Below are 24,219 nucleotides of genomic sequence, written 5' to 3'. Positions count from 1 at the left end.
AGTTCTAGCTGACTGGAAAAATATTCTCTTTTATCTGATTAGTCATATTAAGCAATGCTATTAGAAGTTCTTTTCAATCATCTCAGTGTCTGTGGTTTCTACAAGTCTGTCTCCATTGTCTACCGCTGTGGCTGGCATTTCATTCATTCTGCCTTGTTTCTTGATATGTTTTCTTATCTTTGCTTGTAAGCCAGATATTGTTGAAAGGGTGTTTGTAGAAATATTTTGAGCCCTTAGAGGTAGCATTATCTATATCTAGAGAGTTGTTTCTCCAGATGTCTGCCAGTATCAGCAATCTTAAATCATGTAAGTACAATTTCTAGCAAGTAGTATTCCCTCTGCTTTGCAGATAACTGACAGTGAATTGAAGAAAGTGGGGAGGAGCAAAGAAGAAAAGGAGGAGGAAGACCAAGAGGAAGAAAGGGAGGATGAGAATGGAGAAGAAGAAAAGAAAGAAGAGAAAGAAGAGGAAGAAAAGGAGGAGGTTAACAAATAAATAATGATTTTAAATGTCTATTAATTTGGCAGACACTGAAGATGGAATCCATAGACTGGTAGAGAAAATAAGGTTTTAGAAAACTTAAGACAGAATATTGCAAAAAGATATAGAAAGGGGCTGAATGTGGTAGCTGACTTCCAATCAGCACTTGAAGAGGTAGAGCAAGTAGGATATGGAGATCAAGGCCAGCCTAAGCTACATCTCGCACTTGAGATCCATCTAGGCTACATGAAACTTTGCTGAGGGGAGAACTGAGGGAAGAGAGAAGTGAAGGAAATGAGAAAGGAGAGAAAGAGAGGGAGGGAAAAAGGATGTGTGTGTGTGTGTGTGTGTGTGTGTGTGTGTGTGTGTGTGTGTGTGTGTGTGTATGCATGCTGGGTCAAAGGGCACATGTAACCTATTCTATACTTCTTTGAATTCTGCCTATGTGAAGGCTAACTGCCCCTATTATCATATAACCTCACAACCAGTAAAATAATTTCCAAGAAGGTCCAAATTTTGATGTCTACTCATTTGTAATTTCAAGATGCATCATGGACCTGCACATTACACATTTCCAATTACTCTAATTGAAATAACTTCATTATTCTTTGGGGACTCTTTGTGAATACCGAATCCCAACAAAATATGCATGCAGTTTGTTTTTTGAACCTTGTTTATCTCACTGATGCTTATGGGAAAATTTATCATATTCTCCAAGGACTAATAAGACCCACTTAATTTATGAGCATTCTAGTACAGGTCCACCTGCAGCCTGGATGTGAGTGAGGAAAAAAGAAGGGGAAACCATGATGGCTCACTGGGGAAGTTTCCAACTTTGGTACAGAAGACAAACATGCAGGTGCCAGTTTATATAAACAGAACTTTTTCCTTTCTATTTCCTTCAAAACGCAGACTTTACATCACATTATTGCTTTTCACAACTTGCACTGAGCAGACATAACTCTTCAGCAAGTGCTCCTTTGAGAAATCTCAGGATGATGCTATCCCCTCAATAATTTAAGTGTACTATTATACGGCAACCTATACTTTACTACTGGGCCTAAGATTTTACATTGCATTCTCTAAGAGTCTGGCATCACATTGCAAAACAGGCAATGTGAAATACCTTGGAAATGTTTTCATGATATGAATATTACTCTTTCTCTCTCATGAGAAAGTATGGTTGTCATGGAGACTATAGGCTCTAAGAAGACAGAGTGGCAGGTGATGCTTCCCACATTCATTGTTCTCTGTGTTTAAAGTCAAAGGGCTGAGATTAGGGTGGTAGAAGAGACCAGGACATGCGTGCCAAACCCGGCAGAACAAAAGTGATGCTCCACAATTTGGGGAAGAATCTGGAGCCAAGGGTCAACAAGAAGAGAAGTGTAAACACATGAAAACAAGGAGCAGCAGCTTAAGGCACATCCAGGATGAGGAATGTAGGTGATGCTGCAGGCTGTTGGCATCTACACTCAGCCATTCTGGATATTCTAGGGCTGCCAGACTCAGTAAACAACCTGTAACTAAATAATTAGCCTTTGAAGGTTGGGATGCTATAATTTCTGAAACTAGGGAAACTAGGTTTCACTCCCACTATTACCTCTTCTAGCTTTATAATACTGTAAATGAAAAGAAAAGAATAAAAAGAAAAGAAAAGAAATCAGTAAGTTGTATTTCTAGATTTCAAGTTTTCCATGTGTGAAATGAAAAATAATAACTACATTTCAAGGTTTGTTCCATAGATAAGGGAGATGGTTAGAGTAAAATTGCTGAGCACCCTGTTTCACATATGAGAGGCAACTAATTAATGCTACTGTCCTGCCATAGATAGTATCACGTGATATTAGATACTGTGAAGATAAAGCCTGAATTCTAAGTGGTTCACACAATAAAAACTCTTTGCTCACTCATTCCTCAGTGCAAGTTAAATATTCACATTCAAAAACACTTGTGCAAGGTATCTTGTGGGCTCTGGTTGCTATTCTCTTGTCCCTTGCTAGTATTCTCTTCCATTTGACCAGTGAGGGCACAGATAATTCTGGAGAAGAAGGTATGCCCACTCTTATACTTTGTGATCCAGAAGTGACACATCAGTATCATGTTCTAAGAGTTCTGCTTTTGGATATCTCTGGGAACTTGGGTGTTCTAGAAAAATTTTCTACCTTTCTCCACAGAGGCACTCTAAGTCCATTTACCCTTAAATGTAGAACTGTGTTCTGAGAAGGAAATGAAGACATCTCTGCCATCCCAAATGTGATTAAAATTGCCACAGGAGCTATAGTATGCATCTTTCCAAAGCTATTTGCCTATATAAACATTCTCAATAGGGTAGCCTGAAACAAATTGGCTTTCAAAATACGGATATGTAAACATGAGAGCTTTAAAGAGAATTATCTTCCACACTTAAAATCACAGTCTTTATAGGTGAGGAGTTGAGCTTTAAGGAGTCCTTACCTTCCTGTAGGGGAACCAGTGGGCGGGAAAATAGGAAATACATCCATGGACTCTTATCTTCTCAAGACAATAATGTATGTTTCATCCCAGGAAACAGTAGCATTTATAGTAATGGAATGAGGAAGGGAGAACATTTCCTCTGGGAGAATTTGCTTTAAAAACAAAAACAAAAACAAAAACAAAACAAAACAAAAAACCCCAGACTTTAACTCCTTTGTTCTTGATATGTATGCCATCTGATTAGTGATTTCAGGGTCACATCATAGGAAGATTCAAATCCAGATCTCCCAGTCCTAAGACATTTGAGTTGTATCAAAACTTTGAACTACATCAGATAGCTTTTCTACAGACCTTCACTGTGGTTTTTGAGAATTAAGATGGGAAAAAAAGTGTACAACAAAGCAGCAAACGCAGAGCCTGGCAATGGACAGCCTAAAGCACAGGCAGCCACTCGAGCTGTCAAGGATGGTGATGGCTTTGTATCCCAGGAATCAAGAGCAGACTCAGTGAGATAATACACAGAATGCACTCCAATAACACCTGGCATCTGGTAAGGACTGAGGCGTGTCAATGTCCACCAGAGGGGTCAAGGACACTACAAGAATCAGCTCACCATCCTCACACAGACTGAAATAATACTCAAGACCTTGCATGGTTCTGACCTAGCCCTCTATGTATATGCTATGGTTGTTAGCTTGATGTTCTTGTGGGACTCCTAACAGTAGGATTGTCTCCAAGTCTTTTACCTGCTCTTATTTGGGATGCTTTTCCTCTTACCGGGTTGCCTTGCCTAGCTTTGTTAGAAGGTTTGTATCTACTGTTGTTGTAACTTGTTATGTGATGTTCAGTTGATACCCTTAGGTGGCCTGCTCTTTTCTGAAGGGAAATGGAAGGATGTATCTGGGGCAGCAGGAAGTTCAGGAGGAGAGGGGCTGGGAGGAGTGGTTGGAAGAGATACTATGGACCGGATATAAAACATGAAAGAGGAATACAAAAATAGTGCCATCTTCCACAATTAATATCATCAAGTCCCTCTATTGGAAAGTCTGCTCACAGAATTCTGGGAAGGGACAGGAAACATCAGAAGCTCTTCACTTCCTACCCACTTTCACATGGGTAACTTACCTTTTATTTTTATTAGTCAATACTTCTGCTTAGATTTCATTTCTCCAACAAAGGATTTTGCATTGTGAGAAAATGGAAACTATGTCCCTCTCTCTCTTGCTATTTGTTTCTTAAGCACACTAAAGTTTGGGAAAGTTGTTCTCACCTCTCTGGGATTTCAGTGCCCTCATCAATTGGGCTAAATGATGGCAGTGAAGGATTGGCAAGAGGAAACAATAACCTTCTTTATACAGTAACAAACCAACATGGTATAGTCTTTTCTTGGACACTTGCATCCCAATGTCAATGGACGTTATAGCAGGTAGAGTAGGGGGCTGGAAGGGGAGAGAAGGAAGGACATAAGAAAGCTCTGGAACATGGGAGTGTTTGTGTAATGCTTTATGCAGTGTGTACACCCAAAGCTAAATAAGAGCATAGATGCCCAATTTGCTGACCTAGACAAGTCGGTGGTAGAAAGTACCACTCTTCAGGAAAGAAAAGGCCAGGTTATTTTTCAACTGGTATAAAATGAAAATCTCCCATAATGTTAAAACCTGCTATTGTACTCTTGAACTTCTCTGATGTGGGAACTTGACTTAATCACAATATCTATATTCATCTAATGCTGTGGGTATCTTTTTACTAAATGATTGTATTGAGTCAATAAGGTAGCTTACAATTCAACAAATGCTACAGTCACAGAAGACTATAATACATGCAGTGCCTGTGGTATGTCTAGGCACTTTCTATATACAATCTCATTGCTTCTTCGAAACAATCCTTCCTTTGGGCCTTTTGTCATGATCATCTCTATGATACTAGGGACTCTGGAGCTCAGGGAGCAGCTTTCCTACAAGTTAACAAAGTTCTAAAGAGTAAGATTCAAGCTAAAGGTTCATCTCACTCCTTATCTCTTCTCCCTTTTATTAAACCAAATAAATCCTTGGACAAAATTTCTTCTGAGTTGTCCTATTTTCAGAGAAATTTTTTTATCAGAGTAGTAGTTCTAGTTTCTCAGTCCACCCCTGGGAAGTGAGATGCTGTGTGTCATTAGCAAATATACAATGAACTAGTATCTATCTATCACTTGCTTTACAGAACAGGAGTCTGGTACTCAGCTCTGGTGGCCATTTTCATTCTGTCCTCTCAGAGTGGCCGTGCTTCATTCACATAGTCAGCTTCATGGTGTGTGAGCTCTGCCTCTGCTGGAAGAGATCAGCAGCTCTGAGTGCGCCACAGAGTAGGAGGTAATGAGAAGATTGTCTCTGATTATAGGACAGCCCATGTTCTGCAAACTAGAAACACTGGTAATGTATGCTCTCCAGCTGCCAGCCTCCTCTTTCTCTTTCTTGTTCTCTGTAGTTGCCTATTGCAATGGGGCAGAAAATACTTGGTTACTAAGATTTTTTTTTATACGTGTAATATAAACATATCTAGAATATATTACAATATTTGTGATAGAATACCACATTAGCTATTTATTTACTTATCTGGAGTTTTTCTTGTTTAGTTTTTAGATACAGAAATCAAACACCAGAGATGCTCTATGGAACCCCGATGATAAGGCTGAAGTCTGACATTTCCAGATAGCCTCTGAGCTTGGTTATAACAGTTGACTCCCTTTTTCAGTGGGATTCTCTCTTCACCTGTTCTGGGGAACCTCAGATCTTGTAAAGAGTGTCACATAGCCCTCAGGGAAGATTGCAGGTCTGACTCTTTTCCTATAGAACCTGTTCAGCAAGCACTTGGAGATTCCAGTAAGTTGCCCCCTATGCTAAGGAGATCCTAGGCTCGAGCAAATGGCCTTTAATCCTACCTGAAAGATTTTCCCCTACCCATGGGAAACTAAGTATTGTGTTCTCTTCTTGTGATGGGACCCCATGCGATTGCATGTAAATTCTCAGCCCCAGTGAATCAGGCACATTCACCCTCTAAACACTCCCCACTGCCCAAGGTGCATAAACAAAGGTAGACAGGCTTGCTTTCTAGTGCTCATGCCATTCCACCACCATGACTGTGTGAAACTTCACTTATTCTGGGGAAGAGCTATTGATGGATACCCAGGGCTTAACTACTGGTCCAAGGCAGTCAAGACAGTGATGGCAGAGCTGCCTTCACAGCTGCCAAAGCCTACTCCATTACTACTACCTCAGTGTTGACCACCAGAGATGCACTACTGCTGGGCTTGCTTCTTACCAGACCTGCCTGCCAGCCAGTTTCAGACATCCATCTGCTTCCTCTGTGGTGTTTAGTGCAGCAGCTTGACAAACGGATGTAACACTTTCAGTATCATCATAGCCTTGTGGAGCTCCCAAGTTTCCACTGTTGTCTAGTACCAGTAATTTTGTTCTAAAAGAGCTAAAGTGTAACACCAGCTCAAAAATAATTTCCAACTTCCCATGGTAAGACCTAGCACATGGGCCTTGCCCTAAAGTGCTCTAGCTGTTCCCGAGAAGAAAAATTGTTCCTTTGACCTTGTGGTCTGGAAGAAAGCAGTGCCTAGGCCAGCCCGCTAGAAGCAACAGCCAGGCCACCAATTGATGCTGAATGACAAGGCGAAGTCATAGCTCTTAGCTTTGTAGTGGAAAGGATATAAGTAGAATTCATATTTCAAGATGCCTGGTCACATATTGTCCACATTCATTCACTTGGCCATATATTGATTAAAAGGCAATATTCTAGTAAGGTTATGTGATTGAAATTTGACCACCAAGGATTCCAGACTTGCTCTCCAGGCATGAGGTTTTTCTGAGAAATACTGATAAGCAGCCTGAGTGATAATCAGCAACTGCTGCCAATATCCATTTGAACAACATAAAACACAAACGATCCAAGATGAGCCTTGTGTTAATGCTTCAGTCAGATTCACACAATTCAGGAAATGGAAAAATCAATGCTAAAAGATTATTACAAAATCACACATCTGATTGTGACACTGTGAGTAACTTGGCTGTTTTAGTCAGAGAAGCACCATGCAAATTTATGCAAAAGATCTTAAATATCTTATATATTGTTGCAGAGAAATGAAGAGCAAACATAATAAATTATAAGAGGTTAAAAGTAATACATAAATCTCCTGTTGGGTAAATTAAGCTAGATGATATATTATTAAGTGGTGTTACAAGCTCTTCTGGGACGAGATTAGGAGTCAGAAAATTCTGTATTGAGCCACAACAGTTTTCTGAATAGAAAGCAATACAAGACACTCTTCAATGGCTTCATATCTGTGTTGTGTTGACAATTTGCAGACTGTTAGATAAATTATATTTGCAAACAATCTGAAATGTCCAGAGAAGCATGGCATTGGCTCATTCTTACGGAAAGCCTATGCAAGTATTACAGAGATTAAATATGAATTTATGTTTCTCCAGACTCAGTCAAAGACAAATAAGATCACTAGGCAGGGGCTCTCGTTGAATCTAACACTTGTAGATGCTGCCCTGCATCCTTGATTAGGCAATTCAGCAAACATCTGCTGAGCATTGGATGCATGTGGGAGCATTGTGCATGCTAAAATATAGATAACTACACAGAGTGGCTGTCTGCTGTCATTGATTAGAATGCTTTGTAAGTTACATAGGTTTGATACATAATTCAAATAGGATGCTCCATAGAAAATATAGTGAATAGAATGGATTGAGGAATCAACAAAATATCTAAGCTTGGAGACAAGATAGTAAAACAAAAATGTGGGCCATAGGATCACCCAGGTCTCCAAGTCCCCAAGAACCCACCCAGCCTTTCTCCTGCCTCTGGGAGACACAGCAAGCAGAGCTCCATAACCTTTCTTCTGGAGGAGGCCTGTCCAGCCCCAGGATCATACAGGCCTGTGGATCCCCAGAAAGACATAGGTGAGAGCTTGCCCAGCCTTTCTCCTGCCCACCTGGGACATAGCTAGCATAAGAACATCCAGGCCTGCTGGTCCTCAGGAACACCCAGCCAGCAGAAGTGAGAAGTCTGATAGTACCCTGCACTACACTATCAGGCGCAAGGCTCTGCCTGCCTCCCCGAGGAGTCCTGCCAGCGTCAGGAACATCCAGCCAACATCATGAAAAATGGGTGGCTAAAGACCAGCAGAGGAACACAACCAACAAGATCCTGGGCATACAGAATCGCCAGAACCCAGCTATCCTACTCCAGCAAGCCCTGGACACCCCGACACAACTGAGGCAAAAGATGACAATCTAAAACCCAACCTTATAAAGATGATCGAGGCCTTAAAAGGGAACATGAATAAATCTCCCAGTTGCTGTTACTCATCAGAACAGGACAGCTTCCAGGACAGCATTGTACAAAGTTTCCAATCCCAATTGGTACAGCATTTCAGACTGTCCCACACAGGACTCTAATTAAGCCTGGAATTTCTCAACATTTAGAAACTGGCCCATAAATGCTAATCCTAGCTTGTTTAACCATTTTCCAAAATTTTATTTGGGCCCCTGCAAAGGTACTATTTGACCTAAATCAGCCAGAAAAAAAACCTAAGAGAACAACATCCCATTTCCTTTAAGGGAGTTGAGTAGGTTTTTGGTTTCTTTCTTGGCCTATAAAGGGCTACTTTCAATGGGAGTTGTTTATAAGTTATTATTGGTCTTATTTAGAGAAAAAAAAAACAAGGTTGGACTTAGAGATGTCCCTCTTTTCCTTTATCTTTCATTCTTAGGTTTGGGGGTAGGGGTTGAAAAAGGGAGGGGAAATATAGAAATATATGGGGAAGATAGAACAAAAACCAGATTAGTGATAAAAAATGCAGCAGAGTCCAAATCAGAGACAGCCCCCTCTCCCTGTACTAGGGGACCCACATGTAGCTACCCATCAGGTACATATGTGTAGGGGGTCTAGGTCTGGTCCTTTCTTGGTACATTTTTTATCACATCCCCCTGGAAGGACTGCCTTGCCAGGCCTCAGTGGAAGAGGATGCACTTCGTCCTGATGCGATTTGGTATGCTGGGGTGGGTACTTTGGGGGTCTTCTCTTTTCTGACAGGTAGGGGAGAGGGAATAGGAGAAAGAGGGAGGGAGAGTGGAACCAGGAGGGGAGGAAGGAAGGTGCTACAACTGAGATGTAAAGTGAATTAATTAATTGATTTTTAAAAAGAAATAAAAATGTTCCAACAAGCACAAAGATAAATTAATAAGAGACCATGACTGACACTTGCAAGATACTTAAGACACTATTTAAAAAATGAAGAATTGGGGACATACAAAAAGGAGGCAAAATCCTTTTAATGGCAGAGAAAACATTTTCAAAATAAATAAGCCATTGTGTGCCCCAACTTCCCTCAATAGTAGATATTAGACTTATTGAAGTTAGACTTTGGAGTTTGTTCATCTATTTGGTATTTGTTTGCCATTCTGAAAAAAAGTTCTCCTGTGCATCTTTTAGCTCACAGATATTTTGAAAGTGCTTATACATAATTAAAAATATAGAAGCCCTTGAAAGACTGAAGCCCACTCCCTTCATAGTCCTTAAAGCAAGTAGAAAAGTGATAAGAACTAAATTAATTGTTGTCTGTACTGACCTCAAGCCTGGTGAGATTTCTTTCTGTGTCCATCTTTCAGCGTCCTTTTGCATGGCTGTTCTCTGCTTCTGGCACAGGGCTCAGACATCAGCAGAGCTCTATGGAAATAATAAAACCTGAATGTGCCCAGGGAAACAATCAACCCAAACTAGAATCCAGCCCTCTCTGGGAAATACTTCTGTTCCCTTCTCCTTTAGGCAGGTAGTCTTTGGTAGTCTTCTAGCTAGTAAGAAGCAATTCGGACAGGCTCTGGAACATAAGTAAAAGTTATCCACTGTGATAATAAGCTTATAAATATCATTCATTGGTTTAATTTGTAACATCTCATTTTTCCAATTCTCACATGGGAAGTGATCCAGGGCCTTTTTATTTAATGAAATAAACTGTGTCCCCCAACTACAATACCTAGCTCCAGAAAGTCACAAGTAGTCCATACCATCCTACCTCTCGGCAAACCTTCTACATTCCCCTTACTTCCTCTGGCAACACCCCCATTATCATGTCCTTGTTAGGGTGCCACTAGTGAACATTTACCTCTAAACCAAGCAAAATGTACCAAAATATATACAACTTGATTAACTGGCTATTTGATGTGTTCTCTGTGGCCACTGCTAAATGGTATTGATTAGGGTCAGTCACTCCTGCCAGACCAGTGGCTCCTTTCCTGTTCTATATGACATTTTGCTATAAGAAGTCAAAGCAAATGAGTATGAACCATAGAACAATGTTGAGTGACAGCTGGGCATGATGTATTTGGTTGTAATAATGACATTTATGCCAGAGGATTAGAAGAATGGAAACTTCCAGGCCAACCCAAGATAAATATAGATACCTTGTTTCATGTGCCTTATCCCTTAAAATTTACACAGATTATTTTAACCATGCTTAAATGACAAAATTAAATTTGTCTCTATGGGGATTTTTGTCTTTTTTAATTTTAATGTTTTATAGTGTGTTCGTATTACATCTCAATTGTTATACATTTGCTCATATCCTCCCATACCCACCCTCCCTTCCTCTTCCACCCTATTCCCCTCCCCTAGTTCTCTGACAAAAGGTGCCCTCCTCCTCCACCATCTGACCACCACCTGTCAGGTCTGATTAAGGATAGCATGTATCCCTTTCCTCTGTGGTCCCACGAAGCTGCTCCACCAAGGGAGAAGTGATCAAGTTGCAGGCACCAGAGGTCATGTCCGAAGGGAGTCCCCACTCCCCACGCCTTCCATGTGGAGGACGAGCTGTCCATCAGCTATATCTGATCAGTGTGGCCTAGGTTCCCTACATGCATTGTGCTTACTTGGTGCATCAGTTTGTACAGATTGCCCTGGGTCCAGATCCTTTGGCCTTGATGGTCTCCTTGTGGAAGTCTTGAACCTTCCTGACCCTTCCATGGCCCCACTTTTCCATAAGACTCTCAGCACTCCACCAAGAGGCCAACTTGCACCCGGATGCAAGTTGCAGCATCTGTCCAGACCTCCAACTGGGTGGAGAATCTTAGGGGATGTTGAGTTAATATCCACTTATGTGTGAGTATATCCCATGCACATCTTTCTGAGCCTGGTAATCTCACTCAGGATGATCTTTTCTAGTTCCATCTATTTGCCTGCAATTTTCATGATTTCCTTGTTTTTGGTAGCTGAGTAGTATTCCATTGTGTAAATGTACCACAATTTCTCTATCTATTCTTTGTTTGAGGGACATCTTGATTGTTTCCAGATTCTGGCTACTACAAACAAAGCTGCTATGAACATAGTTGAGCAAACCCCCCTGTTGTGTGGGAAAGCATCTTTCAGGTATATGCCCAGAAGTGGCATAACTGACTCTTTAGGTAAAGCTATTCCCATTTTTCTGAGAAAGCATCAGATTGATTTCCAAAATGGTTGTACAAGTTTGCATTCCCACCAGCAATAGAGGAGTGTTCCTCTTTCTCCACATCCTCACCAGTATGAGCTGTCACTTGAGTTTTGGATCTTAGCCATTCTGAAGGGGGTAAAATGGAATCTCAGAGTCATTTTGATTTGTATTTCTCTGATGACTAAGGGCATTTGGTCATTTCTTTAGGAGCTTTTAGGCCATTCGATATTCCTTTGTTGAGAATTTTCTATTTAGCTCTGTACCCCATTTTTTAATTGGATTATTTGGTTTGTTGGTGTCTAATTCTTTGAGTTCTTTATGTATTTTCGATATTAGCCCTCTGTCAAATTTAGGGTTGATGAAGATCTTTTCCTAGTCTGTAGGCTGTCATTTTGTTCTGTTGACAGTGTCCTTGGCTTTATAGAAGTTTTTCAGTTCCATAAGGTCCTATTTACTAATTATTCATCTTAGAGCCTGAATTGTCCATTTTCTGTTCAGGGAGTTGTCTCCTATGCCAAGCAGTTTAAACCTCAACTTCATGTGGAAAACAAAACAAAACCAAACCAGAATAGCTAAAACAATCCTACACAATAAAAAATCTTCTGGAGGAATCTCCATCTCTGATTTCAAGCTATACTATAGAGCAACTGTAATAAAAACGATATGGTACTGGCATAGGAATGGTCTGGTTGATCAATATAATTGAATTGAAGACACAGAAATAAACCTACAGTTTATTTTTGACAAAGAAGCCAAAACCATTCAATGGAAAAAAGATAACATCTTTGACTAATGGTGCTGGTCTAACTGGATGTCTGCATGTAGAAAAAAAATGCACACAGACCCATATTTATCTCCCTGCACAAAACTCATGTTCAAATGTATTAAGGACCTTAAAATAAAACCAGAAATACTAAATCTGTTAAAAGAAAAAATGGAAAAGAGCCTTGAACTCATTGTCTCTGTGTTTTAAAAATCATAAAATTGAAAAAATGTAAATAAATAGTTTTTAAATCTTGGAAAAGCAAATCAGGCCCCACAGTGTCCCAACTGTCAGCCAAGAGAGGAATCTCACTAGAGAGGAGCAGGAACAAAATAAACCATGTGTTTCATGGGGTGGGTCCATGTGGCTAGCATTCATGGGTCAGAGCTCCCAAGAACAGAAGGGACCATACAAAGAGAAAGATAGAGAGCTCCAGAGGGCCTCCAAGGCTTCTTTGGGCAGTGGCTGAGCCTGGCCAGAATTGTGCATGAAGGAGTAACTGAGTCTAATAAGAAATCACCTGAAATGAGCTTTCTGAGAAAACCCTGAAATGCACAGAAACCTGAAGGAAATGTCCATCTGCTGCTGGGGTAGAGAGGCCACTTAACTGAGCTCAGTTGGGAAGAATGGTGCCTCTACCTGGATCAGAACAGTCCTCGAATAAAGGCATGGCAGGTCTCGGCCAGAAAACTTAACAGCAACATTGAAATTAATCAATTTATTTCCTAGTAATTTGAATATGTCCAAGAAAAAGGAAAAGGCAAAAATATTTTAATCCCTTCAAAATTCAGTATGCAATATTATAAGATATATATTCTAGGGTGCCCATTACAAATTCCAGTTGTGGATAAATTTGAAAAATTAATCTACAATGATGAAAAAATTTACAGAAACAATCCCTACATTATACACATGACAGACATTAATAGACAAAGGTATCAACATATCCATAATAACCGTACTTCTATAGAGCAGAAAGTAAATGTCGATGGCCTGATAAAGACAAAAATAAAAGAGACTAGGAAAACAATGTGTGATTTATGGAGATGAAAAAAAAAAACAATACTTGAGATTTAAAATAACAAAAACATATTGAATGATATTAGAAACAAATTCAATACCATAGAGTAGTCATGATCAGCATAATTATCATTAAAAGACCATGGACAAGTATATCCAAAGAGAAACACAGTGAAAAATGGCTAAAAAAAAAAAAAAAAAACCTCGATTAACTTTGAAGCAACATTCAAAGACCTGACAATACATAACTGGATATTGTAGAGAAGAAGGGGTGAGAGAGGAAAAGGAGATATTATAGCAGATGGCAGATGTGTATATATACATATTCTACACATTTTATGTAGTATATACTGTAGTATCTCCTTATATAATAGATATCATATATAATCTATAGATATTATATAGTATGCACTATAGTATCTGCTTTTCCTCTTTTACCTCTACTTCTCTACAACCAAGGGTGTTTGATGAAGCCTCAAGGACTAATTCCTGGTATAGGAAACCTAACTGATTTTCTGAGAATAGTAAGGTCGTGGATCCTAGAAAAGAATCTAGTGCTGCCACTTTGTTAGGCCAGGATAATTCCTTACTACATTCTAAATCTCATCCTCATACCACAGATAAGTGCAAAGTGCAGCTACTAAGCCTCATTGAAGAAGCCATTCTTTATAGCAAATGGGGATCTTCACAGAGAATCACAACTGGGCACAATGCAGAGATTAATAGATCATGAGGAGCCTGGCCCAGTAGATATAGCTACATCACAGCTCCTGCTGTGACACAGCCTGTCATAAATGCTGACATAAACACCATGGGAACAATGGCAATATGAATGAACATGAAATGTGGAAGCGGGGAAATATGGGGTCTCACCCTAGACACAGACTGCTGAAAAGAGAATTAACCTCTCCCAGGGAGGTTATTAGTTGTCTAATATAAAATGGTAAGCCTTGAGACCCTATACATATAAACAACAAAACAGACTCACCTACTTGTGCGCACACGCACACACACACACAGACACACCAATAATATTCAAAGAAAATCAATCTATCAGTTTGAGAGTTCATACTCAACAACATATAGGGAACACTAGGGAGGATAGTTTGGAAGGGTTGGAAGAAAGAAAAGGAAGGGGAAAGCAGTGCAATTCTATTTCAGTTAACATAGTTGTATAAAGATGGCAACATGAACACATTTGAAGACAACAAATACAGAACTAAAAAAGCTCAGCTAGTGACATAAAGCACTGACAAAACCTCTGCTGTGCCCATCACACCCAAGCTACTGAACAGGGGATACAGTGGAATTGTGATCAGTCAGAGGAGGGCGAACGCATTCATGTACATGGGAAAGTGGTAAGCGTGTGGCAGCTTTCTCAGCAGAAATGATATAAACCACCAAGGACAAAGAATCGTGGTTAAAGTTACTGGAGGGAAGGAACTGTCTACTTCGAACTCCATATCTGGTAAAAGTATTACTCAAATCCAAAGGTGAAATAACAGCTCTTTTAGACATGTGACATCTGAAAAAAACTACATTGCCAGCAAGCCAGCATGAGAAATGTAAGTGTGAGGACTTTTGGCATAAGCCATCGAGGCTTTGTAGAAACTTTTATTTATATCAGACGCAATGCTTCAAATGCACAAGGCATGGCTTAATATAAACCTTATTTTATTTTAAAATGTCTTTAAGAGATAAAAAAAAAAACCTATGATTTATTTAGAGTGTGTAGCATACATCGAAATAAAAATATTTGACAAGAGCAGTAATAATGTCTAGAGAGGAGACAGGAAGTACACTGTCTCGCTGTGAGATCCTTATCTACATCAAATACCCTCATAAAATATCCTGCATAAAGTATGAGCTGTGTGTACTGTAGAGCCCTGAGAAGTAACTTTAAAATAACAAAAGATCACGATCGAATTCAAACCGAACATTAAAGGGAATTCTTAAGATATGCAGTTCAAAAGAAGGCAGAAATGGACAAAAAGAAAAAAAGAAAGTAAAGCAAGGTAACACAAATAGAAGAATGGTGGATTCAAAGCCCATTAGAAATTATCTTCTTAAATGTATTTTACCTAATTATGATCATTATCAGCGGAGACTGATAAGGGATGTAGCTGAGTGGCAGAGTGTTACCTAGCATGTACAGCTTCTACCATTCCTGACACAGCAAAATGCAAACAAATGGCAGAAATTCTCAAGCTCAATAGAAAAGCAAAGGCCATATATTTTGCTGAAAATGCATGTGTATACACACACACACACACACACACACACACACACACACATTTCTAAGGCAAGAGGGGTTAACAATAAAAGAAGATTGACATAGGAAGCAATGAAACAGTAGACTGAGGGCCTAGGAGAAGGCTTGGTGGGAAAATGCTTACCATGCAGCTATGAGAGTTTGAATCCCCAGATGCGAGGGAGAGTTAGATGTGAGAATATACACATGTGTTCCTAGAGCTCCTAGTCAGAGGACAGGAAAGGACAAGCAAGGCCCAGGAGGCTCTCGGGCCATCTGCCTGGCACATACAGCATGCTGACAAACAAAGAGACCCTGAATGAAACAAGGGGGAAGGTGAAAACACTTCAAAGGTTGTCCTCAGACCTCCACACTCATGCCATGGCACACCTACCCACAACCACACTCACACACAAAGCTACCTCTGTCTTTCTCTCTCCATCCCCTCCCCTCCCTCCCTCCCTCCCTCCCTATCTATCTATCTATCTATCTATCTATCTATCTATCTATCTATCATCTGTCTATCATCTATCTATCATCTATCTAGTGTAGCTGTTCCTATGTGCTGTGAGAGAGAAAGAGAGTAAAATAAAGCAAAAATAAGCTGGAGTAACTTATTAATATCTGAGATAGTAGTTTTAAACAAAAATAAATTCAGGAAAGAGAAAGATTATTTGATGGTAAAAAGTATACAATAAGTCTAAATATCAATGCTTAATAACAGAGATTTAAAATATATGAAGTTCAAACTAATAAAAATTCTGTTGTGTTGCCTACCATTGTCAGGAATGAGCTGTGAGGAGTTAATGAAGATCCAATAGATGACAAAAGGCTAGCCCAGTTATATCAAGGTCTTTATGACAATAAATTTGAGGTTTTAGATGAAAGGAACCAATTTCTTTAAAAAAGTCAGATAGAAAATGTTAGAAATGTTCTAATTGACAGAAGAGGTATACATAAAGTGAAGCATACAGACTCTAAACAAAGCCAGCTGATCGCCATTTACAAATACAAAAGCAGGATATATATTCTTTGTTAACTGCATATGGAACGTATGCCGGAATATACTGCATTCTAACTTGTAAAACAGATGTGGATAAACTTAAAGGAATAATACAAAATGAGTCTACTTGCAGCAAAAGAAAATTAGAAATGAGAGGCAGATTAAGAAAAATACCTAAATGTTTATACAAGGACAAAATTCTAAATAACTCATGAGTCAAAAATAATTTTAAATAGATTTTGAACTAAAACTGTGAAAGCATGACATACCAAAATGCCTGAGATAAAGCTCAGGTGATACTCAGGGAAAACCCACTTCACTGAGCTATTATATCAGAAAAGTAGTGACTGAGGTCAAAATTAAAAGAGAAAAATAGAAGCAAACAAAACGTGAAAAATACTTGAAAGGATAGCAAATGTAAGAGCATGCAGAAAAAAATTCTACTGTGTCACTTTGACAAATCTTCCTCCTTGAGAAGAGTGATAACAACTGGCTAACCTCCAGAGAAGGCAGGCAATACCACTCAGCAGAAACTCACAGGCAGGCTCTAACAGTCAGAAGGTATTGTCACTTTGAGTGGCTGTTAATATTTCTTCTATGTGATTTGACAAGATTAATTTTCATAGACTTTGGGTTTGGATTTGGGTTTGGGGGCAAGGTTGTGGTGGGTGGGGTTAGATTTGGTTTCAGGTATGGTCCTCGAAAGTGGGGGAGGGGCACAAGGAACAAGCTCAACCCCAAAGTCACTCTGAGTCATTGTTCTAGGTGAACTCAGAAAAACTCTCCTAACAGTAATCTCACTGTACTGCTAAAGTTATTACTCTCCTCAGAATTCATTCATATCTGTTACTTTAGAACATTCATCCAGAAGGCAGCATGGTCTCCAGCTGAGTGTTGGAGAACTTGAACATCTTCTTGTGTAGTTCTGAGAAGTGTTGCATTGGAAGTTATCCCCAGTGCCCTCCATGCTGCAGATGTTAACCCTTACTTTACGCTTTCCTCCTTTTTGTACTTTGCCCTCATCAGTCCAACCATCTTGTTGCATTGGCTAGCCTTGTCCAGAATGAGATGGGAGGAATCACAGTAGCCCCAACAAATGATTAAAGGCTAACACAGGTGGGTCAAGATCTTTAGGATGAGAAAATTGAGATTTTTAGATTAAAGAACCCTATCAGCTCACTCAGAAAGTAGATAAATGTATAATGTTGTAATTATACATAAAATCCTGAAAAATTAGCGAAGAAACCATGTTCAGTTCTTTCTGTGGTTCTTCTGCATTGATTGACAACAAAGTCTAAGTGATTATGAAATGGAAAAACTACAAACCAGTGTCTATTCTGAGCATACATGAAATGAAAGTCTTATAGAAATGGCAAATAAAGCATTGAAAACTAATAATACGTGATACATTGGTTCCTTCCCTGCTGTTATAGAAAAATGCCTGATGAAAGCAACTTAAAGAAGTAGAGATCCCTGTTGGCTCACGGTTTTGAGATCTCAGCTCATGCTAGCAGAGAAGGCACTCTGGAGGGAACAGTTTGGTTAGCCAATGGGAACAGGGAGCAGAGTTACCATTCATATGACCTACAGAGAAGCAGAAAACACAAACTAGAACTGGTATTGAGTATAGCTTCCAAGGCCCACCACTGCTGATTTACCTCTGCTAGTGAGGACTCATATCCTAAATGTTCCAAAACCTTCCAGAACACCAACACCATGTGGAGACCAGGAGTTCAAACTCATGTGCCTTTGGGAGACATTTTACATTCAAATAACAAATGGTAATTAATAAGAGGGCTTATGCTAAGAATTATGTTTGAGCTGGCAGTTGGAAATCTCAGTACAATTCACTTTGTAATACACATTTTTAACAAAAACATCATTTGAGCATCTCCAAAGATGCGGCAAAAACAATAAACAAAACAAATGAAGAAACAACACGTCAACAGAAGTCAGTGTCCATTTACTAAACTCCCAGAGAACTAGAAGTAAAAGGGAAGTTTATGTTCTGTGGTCCTATGTCTTCTACCAAAATCTGCAAGAAACATTGTCCATAGTGGCATGGACTGAGAATGTTTTCTCACATCAGGCAGACACAAAAAAAAAAAAAAAAAAAAAAATCCAAAGTCAGCACCACTATTTACATTAAAAAGAGATATTATAAGATCTTAGTTATGATAAACTAACAAGACAAGGAAAGAAAACAGAGATTACAGAGCTTGTTACTGTCTATATATGAAATATATGAAAAACACTATATCTAGCATTCTCATAATAGAGGCAAGAGTGACCTGGTTAGACAACATATGATCAAAAATAAAGGGACATTAAAAATAAAGTTTGAAATGACAAAAGATATGAGATAGTTGATAGTTAACGCCTCTGATACTCAGATTTATACTAGGGAGTGACTGTAAGAATAACAGCCTTGCTGGACCCTGAGAAAATTGCCTCTAGTTCCTTCTGAAAGGTGAGGAGGAGAAAACATCCTTCAAAAATACATAGTGAGTTGTCCCTGAGACTGATTTTGCTCCTGCAAAGATTCATGTGACATAGCAATTAGGGTTACTGGGCTGAGTCCTCCTGAATCCTTCTTGGTTTTGTAAGGTCACACAGGAACTTAATGGGGATGGGATTAAAAAACAAAACAAAACAAACAAACAAACAAAAAAAAACAAACACTGCTTTTGAATCCCAGGGGTGTGATATTATACTAACCTCTCCTAGTCCTGGTGGAATATACTGTATTTGTTTTCATTACTGCTTCTGGGAAGGAGGCTATTTCAGAGATTTCCATTTTGTCTTTAGAGATCAAGGAACCAATGTCAGTTTTTTTCTATGTCCCAAATATTTCCATTCGAGAACTTAAGAGTGTTGGTCATAATACTGAGTGGCTAGCTAGCTTCCGTTTGCACAAAAGCAATCAATTCCCAGAAGTAACTTGGCTTTGAATGATCAGTATCCAATATTTTTAGCAGGTGGGTAGATGAAGGGCTTCAGTCAAAGCCTGGCGTCTGAGCATGACATCAAAGTGTGCTTCTGTTTTATAATAGGCTTTACTTCAGAACAGATTTTGGTTCACAGTAACATGAATAGGGAGTATAGGCAGTTCCTGAACTCCCTGCACCCATGGTTCTCTACCCCAAAATTCTTCTTCCCAGGGTGAGCCTTCTGTTGTGGTGTTATTTCCACCCCAGTCCAAAATACACAATGAGACATTACCATTTTTGCCGTATATTCTAGGTTGGAATAAGTGGATAGTGACAGGTATCTGCCATTTATAAATTAGATTTATACAAAGTAGATTCCCTGCCCCAAAAGCTCCCCATGATTTCCCCATTCACACTTCTTGCTCCACTAGTCCTCAGAAATGATGGGTTTCTTTAATCGATCCATAATTTTGCCTTTTCTATGATTTCACACAGTTGAAATTATTAAGCATGTAAACTTTCAGATAGGCGTCTTTCATCTGACAGCATGTGTTTTGGTTTCCTCCACCTTTTCATGGCTTCAGAGCACATTTTGTTTTGACACTACATAATATTTTCTTGTTTGGGCAAATCGGAGTTTATCTGTCTACTGTAGGAAATTATGGTTGTTTCTCCAAGTTTTATCATCTAGCAATAAAACTTCCTAAAACATTCTGGTGAAACATGTCTATGGCTTTCCCAGTTCTACAAGGCCTCAACTCAAACATATCCTTCCAACAAAATCCTTCTGCATTAAAAAATAAAAAATAAAATAGTTCAATGTATAAAAAATTATTGGCAAAAACTACATAATTGAACCCATCTTTATCATTAGTCACCCTAAGAGTGTATATGTTTTCTGACACAACTTTTGTATCTATTATTCAAGATATAAAGATAACAATAATATATATATTATAAAAGACTTGAGCATCCAGGAGCCTGGTCAGAGAATTCTATAGTTGTGTGTACACTGATCTTTCAGAAGACCCAAGTATAGATCCTAGCACCTATGTTGGGTGGCTCATAACTGCTTGTAACTCCAAATCCAGTACATCTACATATCTGGTCCCTGTAGGTAAATGCATTCACATGCACAGGCCCGTGCACAGACACAATTAAAATTTAAACTAAATCTTTTTTAAAAAATTGAACTATAGGGAAGACTTCATTTTTCTGATCTCCTAGAGTAATAGAATAATCCATAGACTAAAAAGAAACTCCAACAAAGCTATAAGCAACACATGCCTCCAGCATGCCCACAGGATAACTAGAACACTACAGAATTTAATATTTATGAAAAAGATGAAATAAAGATCCAAAGCCAATAGAGACAGCTTCAAGGCTTAGCCAAGAACAGAGATAAGGAAGTAAATTCACAGAAGAGGAGATCCTCTCCTACACTGAGAGATAAAGAAACACAGGTAACATCTGCTCAGAAAAGATCCCACCCTGAATAGGAGAAAAACTTCTACAAAGGGTAGACTAGCTGCAGGAGAAGGTAAAGCAAGGTGTTCCCGTCCTCACTAAGAGTTAAAAAGGATGCTCTGGGAAGGTATACATTCTGGAGCAGAGATAACCAACCAGAAAGAGTCATTCCTTGACTTTGTACCGATCAACAGATACAAAGATGAAGGGGACCCTGAAGGAGGTGAAGGCAAGAAAGTGAGCCGTGAGAGGATGAAAATTCAGTTCAGACTGACTTAATTACCCTGGATCAGACTTCAGGAAGTCTAATGCTAGACAGTTTACTGTCAGTGTATTTAAAACACAGCTCAATTTGCAAATAGGTTTTCAGGCAATAATCTTTCCAATTCCAGGTACAGCATAAAGTTTAAGGTGCGACTACATAGAAATGCTTTTACAAGGTACATGTGACCTTGAGGACTGGTTCTATAGCTGAAAAGTCTAGAATCTAGTGTGATCTCTAACCAATAGCATACAGGTCAGCAGGCTATAAAAATACATGTGACATTTCCCCTAAGAATACGTTTAATGGGGAGCTAAAGATAATGGTCTGGGTCAGGGAGTGTAGGATAAATATTTGGGGGGATTTGAGTGAGATTTGTGTTTAAAGCAAAAGATGTGTGAGTTCTGCCACCACAGATAGCAAAGAGATCAAAAGGAAGTTTTCATTAATTTTCTTAAAACATGCAGAAGAGGGAAATCATGAATTAAAAACATTCAGTAGCTATCTTGAAACCCCCAACCCACTTCATACATATATTACCCATTTCTGGTCTAGAAAATACAAAATTTCATGCAAAATTATATGGAAAATCACTCTATGTAAAAATAATCAGTGAGCATTAAGAATTTTAAGCTCATTAAATACTCTATTTAAATCCAAACATCCAGATAAAAACAGATAGAGGAAAATATGAATAATCTCAAGAAATGAAAAAGACAAAAACAATGTTCAAAATAAAAGCTAAATTATTATGTCAGAGGAAAGGAAACATGATTCACATGAAACTATAAAAATTATAGAAAAGTGTAATGCAGATAGCCGAAACAAAAATAAAACAATGTGGCTTAAAAGGCATCTGGAAGTAAGAAATACTACAGATAACCAAAGTACATCCATATAGAATTCATGTATTATAGGTTTGTTACATATAGTTTATATATAGCATATAAATTATATATGTATATGTATATAATACAGTTTCTAAAAGGAAAAAGAGAATGGAAAAGACTTAAAATTATAATCCAGAACATTTTCTTAAAATAAGACTTGTATACTTATGATAGACAGACCTACCTAGAATTTTTAAAGTATATTCATAAACACACTTCCCTTGCCTTCTGATTGGTTTAATAAAGAGCTGACAGCCAATAGCTGGGCAGGAGAGGAAAGGCAGGACATCCAGGCAGGGATGGGAACTTGGGGAAAGAAAATATTATCTTGATCTCTCCCCAGGAGGAGAGAGAACAGAGCTGTCTATCAACCAGAGAAAGAACAACACATTAACAAAGTGCATGCTCTCCAAAGGAACTTCACTGCTATGGTAATGATCATGTCAGAAGTGCAGCAATATCCTCTCTTGCTCGGTCCACAGAAAGTCCTGTCAAGGCTGCAGGTTTCTTTGAAGCTATCCATCCATGGGCATGCTATTTTAATGTTTATGTGAGCCCCTCTACATCCTCTGATGATAATATTTGTATAAAAAAAACTAAAATTATGTTTTATTAGGAGTAACAGAATATATAAGCACAATGGCAACCATGTGTGTAACTGGTAGAATGTGCATGAAATATGCCAGCTTAAGCATTGCATAATTTCCCATTTACATATTAAAGATTTGACTGAAAGACATGGTAATTTTTGTGCTGTTGGGATAAAGAAAATACAAATCAGATACAAGGTGTGCACATTTCTCTTGATGATAGGCATTTTCCTTTTTCCTTTGCAATTTTGTTTCTATTTTCTCAAAGAAGAAAGTCATTCTCTGAGATCTTAAGTGTGTGCATTACAAACTCAATGCTAATGCTGCCATTAATACATTGTTTATTTAACCCAAATAATGTATTGCAATGACTTAAATGCATTTTTCTTGTAATCTCCTTCATCTCCTTTTAACTTGTCACATGTATGAGAAAAATACACTAATGTGGATGTTTTGGTCAGAGGTGTTCAGATCTTGGAAACCAAGCCAATATTAATCTATTCCTTATAACAGGGAGGTGGGGGGACTAGGGAACCAGCTCCAGAGGTTGGAGAAATCTTTATGAACAACAGGTCTTGGTGAAAGTTCAGTTATCTTTGGAATCAAGGAACAAGTATTCTAACAGTTCCACTGCTATGGGCAGCATATCCATGAATTAATAGGCCAACATACCATATTCCTCCACTGTCCCTAAAATACCAGGCTAGAAAATGAAGAGATTTCAATAAGAGTCATACAGATAATGCTGTTCTGCACCCAGAGGCAGAGAAAGGATCATCTTGCAGGGAAGAGAACATAGATTCCTTTAGGTTCCTGGCACCTGCCTATCTAGCTAACTTCTCATGAAGACAAGTTCATACAAAGATGTACACGGTGTACCAGTTCCTATAAAATGAGGCTTTGTGCTCAAGGTAAAACATAGAGTGTGTTACAAGTGAAACAGAACATGATGTTCTTCTCTAAGTAGCTCTGGGAGTGACATGTTCATACCAAACCTAAACCTACTAGCACCAGCATCGTAGACTGAGCCTGAACCTGTATCTCAGTAGAGATAGCTAGAAAGCTCAGTGTGTGGTAGAGAAAAGGGTTGTTTCATGCACATCACTAAGGAACCCAGTCTCTAAAGAACCCATCCCATAACCTAACCAGATCAGAAACTGAAGAGGACAGCAAAAGGGCAAAGGTTACGAAGACATTTTCTGCTTAAAAAAAATCTGTCACATGAAATTGAGTATTTGACAACAATAAGTATTAGTTTGTGAAAAACAAAAACAAAAACTTTTGCCAGGCACGGGTCTGTGATCCTAGCACTCTAGGAGGCAGAGGCAGGTAGATTGCTGTGAGTTCGAGGCCAGTGTGGTCTACAAAGCAAGTCCAGGACAGCCAAGGCTACACAGAGAAACACTATCTCAAAAAACAAACAAAAAATCTTTTGTCCTAATACCTAAGATATCTCTGAGGATGTTATGATAAACATTGTAACCCAGAGTTCTTCCTCAAGGAAGTTACTTGTCCATGGGAGAAGGCACACAATTAAAAACAAACCACAACAACAACAACACACACATACTTGAGCCCTATTAAGCACTGGGAAAGAAACAAACTGGGTGGCACAAGAAAAGGAAAGTG

Source organism: Acomys russatus, chromosome 1 (genome assembly GCF_903995435.1).
Source record: "Acomys russatus chromosome 1, mAcoRus1.1, whole genome shotgun sequence".
Lineage (NCBI taxonomy): Eukaryota > Metazoa > Chordata > Mammalia > Rodentia > Muridae > Acomys > Acomys russatus.
The sequence above is the reverse complement of the archived record's forward strand: the minus strand, read 5'-3'. Positions refer to the sequence as shown.